The 6,915-nt window shown below is 40.0% G+C and overlaps 2 long non-coding RNA genes and 1 pseudogene across 2 annotated transcripts in view; 1 reads left to right on the top strand and 2 right to left on the bottom strand.

Annotated features, from left to right (window-relative positions):
- The window catches only part of LOC107693440 (uncharacterized), a 52,690-nt pseudogene that overhangs the window by 7,737 nt on the left and 38,038 nt on the right, over window positions 1-6,915 (bottom strand).
- Window positions 3,284-6,915, top strand: part of LOC107693354 (uncharacterized) — a 15,167-nt gene continuing 11,535 nt past the window's right edge. The window contains exons 1-2 of the long non-coding RNA XR_001634727.1: window positions 3,284-3,295; window positions 5,347-5,349. This is a non-coding gene — a long non-coding RNA (uncharacterized LOC107693354). The remainder of the gene's footprint in view (window positions 3,296-5,346; window positions 5,350-6,915) is intronic.
- The window catches only part of LOC107693359 (uncharacterized), a 9,208-nt gene continuing 7,087 nt past the window's right edge, over window positions 4,795-6,915 (bottom strand). The window contains exons 2-3 of the long non-coding RNA XR_001634729.1: window positions 6,096-6,099; window positions 4,795-4,804 (exon numbers count right to left, since the gene is read on the bottom strand). This is a non-coding gene — a long non-coding RNA (uncharacterized LOC107693359). The remainder of the gene's footprint in view (window positions 4,805-6,095; window positions 6,100-6,915) is intronic.

The raw sequence follows: 6,915 nt of genomic DNA, 5'->3' as shown, positions 1-6,915 counted from the left end.
TGATTCTAGGCTCTTGGTCGTATTCCCTTAAAGGAATCTATTCCTGATTCCAAGCCTTGAGCTCTACCCCGGGCCCAGGAGTCTGGCCCTAACAGGAAAGTTTTTGGGGTATGTAGCCTAGGCCTTTGGCCGTAGGGAATAACGTCACTGGCAGCCATCTAACATCCCAGGGGCAACTCCCATAGCAATATGGTAGAGTTGGTACTTAGTGCTCACCATGGTTCTGGCATGCATTCCCCTCAGCATGGTGGCGTGGGTATACCGTTCCCCATAGCGACCCCTAGAGGACGCAGTTCGAAGTTCCCATGAAAGGGAACGTCTCAGGTTACTTATGTAACCATGGTTCCCTGAGTAGGGAACAAGACACTGCGTCCTCTAGCTTTCTTGCCATGCTGCGGACGCAAGCTTCAGATGAAGAAGTGAATGATGTGTGCTCCCGGCGCCTATTTATACTATAGTCGCACCAGTAGTGACGTCATGGCTGTCGCCGGCCAACGAGTTGGTGTTTTTTCAATGTATGCTTCAGACACGGGTCACGACGAGGCATTCCCCATAGCGACCCCTAGAGGACGCAGTGTCTCGTTCCCTACTCAGGGAACCATGGTTACATAAGTAACCTGAGACATTATTATTGTTTTTTAAAATTTTTTATAATGACCAACCAACTGTATATTATCATTTACAAATCAGTGTTCAAATATTAGTACACCAATACATACTTAAAAAAAAAATACTCTAAACAAAAATAAATAATCAGCTTATAGTGCATCTGTACAGATTAATTTGAATTTGGCCCAATATTAATATCAAAACCAAACCTATGCTGGAGTTTAACCATTAACTCATGCAAAGGATTAATTTGCTTAAAACATTGTTTGAAAAAGGGATGATCAAGAACAACAAACAAAAGTGGCACAAGGAAAGGATGCACTGTTTTTTTTAGAAAATAGAAGATCTGTTGTTAGACCGTACTATATGGACTGAGCTGTCATAGTGATCTAAAAACGTTTAATTACTGAGCGTAACAGCATAAGATTTTTTTAATGGTTACTTTAACCATTGTAGCATTTGAGACCAAACCTTTTAGTTGTCCATCTAAGAGAAGACTTCTTTTTCATAGAAAACATTGTCTTTTATTAGTAAAAGAGATACTCACCAAGAAGTGAAAACAGGTATCCAAGCATCAGCATCTTACTTTTAAGCATGACTATAACCAGATCGAAGATCACTTAAAATAAGAAGGAAGATGATTATCTGTCTTTAATTCCGCCCTGCAATGACCAAACAAGGACACAAGCTACCTTTGCTTTCTCTTTCTTATTTTGTTGGCTTAATTGGTTTCATGAGATGTTTTTCTTTACCTCATCTCTCATCTGCTTTCTCTACCTGTCTGTATTTTTCTCTTTCCATCCCTTAACTCCACCCTCTTGAATCTGTCATCGTTTTTGTCAGCCCTCTTGATGAGCTCAAGTGAAATTGTCCATGGCAAAAAGTCTCATCGTAAAGGACGTCTATGCAAACATGGATGAGCATTAGTCTATGAGGCCATTTCAGATGCAAAAGGCACTCATTTGTAAAGCAAAATGTGTCGTGACTGAGATTCTTGTTGTTGGTCATCTTTAGTTTGTTTTAGGTTTATCAGATTTGGATGTGAGTGAAGTCCTGCATAAAAGGAAAATGTTCATGAACATCATAGTCAGATTTAATTTGCTGCTAGTTACACACTGAAGCTTTAAGGTTAAATTTGGTCTCTTGACTCTATTGATTGTAAGAACTTGGTTACACTAGACTAGACTAATGAGAATTTGGACTTTTTATAGACCTCATTGGCATGTTGTGTCAAGGACAGGCGGTGGTCAGTCCCATTGCCCAGGGATGTGAAGGATGGCCCCAATTCTTTGGTCTTACTAATCTCCAGTCTGTGACAGAGGGCTCTGTCACGATCACAACAGCACTACATTTTACCCACACACGATCCATTATCCCCAATTTTCTGCTGTTTCCTACCCTTGGGTGCACACGAGGGCTAGGTTAATGTTACAGTTGCATACACAACACACACATATCCACCCGATTACCGCATCCTACTTTAATATCCCACAATAAACACACGCAGACATCAGATAAGGTTACATGTAAGAGTTTATTGAACTTATCTGCACATATTACGTATCGTTGTTCGTTGTCTGTTTGTGTGGTGTCGCAGTCCAGGTTACCGGAAGCAAAGGCAAACTCCGGTAATGGGCTAGAAAGCCAGAAGTCACTGAATTCCCACGTTGTGCCTGCGCGATCGCTCCGTTAACTGGACCGTCTTAAATGTTGCTTGTTTTGGGGGTGGGTTGGAATACAAGAACCGAAGTTAACAGGAATGATAATGAATAAAACACATATTGTATAATATGATGAATATTTATGGTTATGTATATCTGTTATGATACTGAAGATTATATGAGTCTTGTGTTTATTGTTATTTATCTAAGTGCATCGTGTTAATACTCACCCTTGGAAATATATCGTAGAGTCCATCTGGGGTGAGGCATTTGATTTAAAAGCCAAACCGGTATATCTGTTCAGTGTGGTGTTGTAGTTAGAGGCAAACATTGCAAGTGTCTTGTGTGTACTACCTTTTTGTAGAAGGTTTTAACAGCACAGCGCTGTGTTGTAAATATATTTGTAAAATATTTCCTCCATTTTTCCCTATTTTTGTCTGTTTTTACGGATATCACTTATACATATTTTGTGCACTTTGGTGGACTGTAAATAGACTGTGAATCAGTACGGACACTGTCAATAAAACCACATTTGCACGGAAGTGCTATTGTGGCCCTGCCATCATTTCTTGTGACCAGTTTTCCATCACGCCTCGTCACAAGTGGTGTCAGAAGTGGACCAGGACCAGGAAGGGTCTGTGTTCTCAGCGCAGGTTTGCCATGGAGCTTTCCTGCAACCAAAACACCACAGAGTCCACATGCCTGTAAATAAACTGGGATTGTTAATCCATTGTATAGGGTTGGGCGATATGGCAAATATATCACATTAAGGTTTTTCAGAAAGGATCAGTCCAAAATATGAATCCATGCTGGTTTTTAAGACTATTTTGCTAGTTACAGACGAGTAGGCCCTACAAGCAATATAAGTAAATCGTTCCCAAGCTTATTAAAGGGGTCATATGATTTGATTTAAATTTTTCCTTTCTCTTTGGAGTGTTACAAGCTCTTGGTGCATAAAGAAGATCTGTAAAGTTGCAAAGACTAAAGTCTCAAATCCAAAGAGATATTCTTTATAAAAGTTAAGAGTCAGCCACACCTACCTAAAACGGCTCGTTCTAACATGCCCCCACATATCTAGGTCACTATGTGGGAAGATTTGCATAACGCCGCCCAAATGTTCACGCAAAGAAAGAAGGCGTAACTTTTATTTTCGCTGTAGTTTTGTTGTTTCCGCCGCCATGTCGTAAAGATGCTGTGTGCTTTGTTGTTAAAGCGAAACTACTTTGTTTGGTCTTCCAAAAGAGGACGATATCTGCTTCGTCATGCCTGGAGCTGATTCCTCACTCTACCCCTCCCGCCGTTCCTCACGCTAGCCCCCGGCCTCTGCTCACTCTAACCCTCCTGCCATTCCTCACGCTAGCCTCCGGCCTCTGCTCACTGTAGGCCGCGGTGTGTGACGCTGTTTCGTTGTGAAAGCAAAACTACTTTATCGCTCCGGCCTGACAGGGCATCATCACAGTATGGTGAGGGGCGTAACATTTCCGTCACACGCTTGAGGTATTCGGCCAATCACAACGCACTGGATAGCTGGCCAATCACAGCACACCTCGCTTTTTCAGACCAATGAGCTTTGTAAAAATCGACGCGTTTCAGAAAGGCGGGGCTTAGAGGAGAAACAATAATGTACAGTATGTGGAAAATAATGTGTTTTTTTAACCTTAAACCGCATAAACACATTTCATTACACCAAATACTGTTCTTTTTAGCAGCATCATATGACCCCTTTAAGAGAAGTAAACGTCAGAACAAAGAAACAAATATAATATATTAAAGAATGTAATATTCAAGCGCTTTTATGGCAGGCAGAGAGTAGGGATGGGGGATACCACTTATTTTGTTTTCGATACGATACCGATACTTTTCAAGGCCAGTATCGTCGATATCGATACCAATTCGATACTTCTAAACTGAATTTTTAAATTATTAAATTTATTAAATTATTAAATTACTAAGAGTAAAATGGGTAATGATAACTTTATATTTGAAACACATTTTAACATTCAATATGCCTTAATTGTAATGCATTAGGTTATATGTTTGTTTACACATGGTTAAAACATGTTTACTGTAGTGGTAACAATGGAAATCTACAAATACTATAGTTGAACTACGGTCACTTTAGTAAAACCATGGTTCATTTTCACAAGGGACTGCCAGTGACAGGCTGTTGCATGCATAAAATGCAACCTTTTTATTTTGACAGTGTATGATTTATATTAACATTACAGAATAGAAGATGATCAATATTATCTTTCAACATTCAATTTAAATAAATGTAATTGAACAAATTATGTAGGCTACAATTTAAATTTGTTTATTGTGAAATAACTCAAACATATATGTTTTTCTTCCTGTCCCCTGATAAGCATTGTTCTGGGCTGCCGTTCCCAAAAGCATCAATGCTTTCTTATGATTTTTTTTTGGAAACGGAGCCCTGTTTGAATACACTGTCAGAAGTGAGTAAACGCTCTCCGTGATTTGATTGATTTTGTCTTGCAACATCTGCATGTGTTCAGATGAGCAGGAAAATAGTCCTATCCTACACAATTATTCGCTAACATGGGTTATTCATCCAAGTCAATGCATATTGTACGCATAAATTTTTTGTTAAATAAACAAAATCACTGGTAAATAAAACACACCTTAGTATCGATATTTTTGTTTGAGTATCGATACTTTCAATACTTGTGTCAGTATCGATATACGCCCATCCCTAGCAGAGAGTTACGGGTTCAAAGCTTGGTACCAGCAGGGATTGTAGGTAGAGGAGTGAATGACCAGCGCTCTCTTCCATCCTCAATACCACGACAGAGATTGTGGTATTGAGGTTCTTCCTTGAGCAAGAACCGAACACTCAACTGCTCCCCGGGAGCCGCAGCAAACAAATGGCTGCCCACTGCTCTGTGTGTGTGTGTGTGTGTGTGTGTGTGTGTGTGTGTTTGTGTGTGTGTTTGTTCACTACTCACTGCTGTGTGTCAAAACATCCTGTACGTTTCAGAGCTCAAAATCGTCTCATTAGTAAATTAGTAAGCTGCTAAAAACAGCTTATATTGAGGGCAGTCTGGCAAAACGACAGTTTGTGGAATGTCAAGCCACCTTTATTTATATAGCGCTTTTAATTCTTTCCCCGCCAGCATTTTTAAAAAAAGTTGCAGCCACCGCCAGCGATTTTGATGATTTTCACTAAAATTTGATGGCCTCCATTATTTTTTGCTGTATGAATATTTGAATATGCAATACACCAAAATAAAGATCAGAGCCTCAACTTTTAAACAAAATAAAAGTCAGTTTTATTCTAGCTTAAAGCATTATTTTTTTTATCAACAATTGAATATAGGTAGGTTTCATAAAAAAATCATAATTTTGAGCAAAAAGGTGAGAAAATCACCTTTTTATCAAAAGCTACATGTGGATAATTTTCAGTATGATTATCAAACGTATACTGTGCTATGTAACGTACGTACACTGTGCTATGTAAGCTTTCTTATGTATATGTTATTGTATGGGTGCGTTTGTATGTATGCTTTGTCTGTTTCAGACGCGACGTTCATTGGCGGATCTGCCTGTCACTCTGCTGACGTTGGACGCTGACGTCTGTGATTGCGCCACCAATGGTCTGCGGCCGCGCAGTTTATTTAAAGTTCACTAACGTTAATGGAGAATAGGCTGGACTGGGTGATGTTACGGCTCTGTGAGGACGGTTTTCTCTCTTGCGAGAAGACCAGTCTGAGAGTCTGTTTTTGTTGGAGTTACGGTTCTGTTTTTCTCACAGTAGTATCAGTGATTTGCTTGTTGTTGATTATGACTTTGGTGTGCGTGTTGCACTTGTCTGATGTTATCCGATCAAGGTGTCGGTTGTGAAACTCCTGTCTAGTCACTGATGAGAGTTGTGCGAATTGTATTGGAGAGGTTGTGAGTAAGGTAAGCATGTCGCGACATACATTCACATGTAGGTTTTCACTACTGTATTAGACACATCAGGTTAGTGCGAGAGGTGCTCATTTTGTATGTTTTTGTTTGGTTAGTTAGAGTAAGGTTAGGAATGGCGTCTTGTACGCTGAAGATGTTTGTTTCTACATTTTCTGTTGATAGATAGTTATGGTTTGGTTAACCTTAGTTATTGGGAGTTTTGTTTTTGTTTAGTTTTTTGATTTAAGCATCTCTCTCGCTCCTTCCTCTCCTCCAACCTGCTCCCGACTGTCATTCATTGATTGTACATATTGTAAATATTTACTTTAATACTTTACTCTCTTTCTCTCAAGCACTTTACAAGAGAATTAAACATTGTGGCGGAATTATTAGTTTTGTGGCTGGTTCTCTTCTTTGTGCAGCTCCTTCCCATTTTTGATATGCACACACTTAAATTTTTGTATGTTATATCTACCAGTATTCCTAGACGAACCATAGCTGATTGGTGAGGGACGTAACAATACCCCAGACCCCCAACAGCTCTTGCATGTGGAGGAGTTACAGCCGCGAGACCCCTCGCTCTACTCTATGGCGCCCTGCTGAGCTAATTGTGTTTTATTGCTTGATCAATTGTCTGGGCTGAGTGAAATGCACAATGACGGTCAGATTTGCATAATGAGCTTGATGTGTTGGAAGAAGATTGGGGGGCGGGCGGGCGGGGGGACAAAGAACGCCC

This window comes from Sinocyclocheilus anshuiensis, unplaced genomic scaffold (assembly GCF_001515605.1).
Source record: "Sinocyclocheilus anshuiensis isolate Anshui unplaced genomic scaffold, SAMN03320099.WGS_v1.1 scaffold1050, whole genome shotgun sequence".
In the NCBI taxonomy this organism is placed as follows: Eukaryota; Metazoa; Chordata; class Actinopteri; order Cypriniformes; family Cyprinidae; genus Sinocyclocheilus; species Sinocyclocheilus anshuiensis.
Note: the sequence above shows the minus strand (reverse complement) of the source record. Positions and strands in the feature narration are given on the sequence as shown.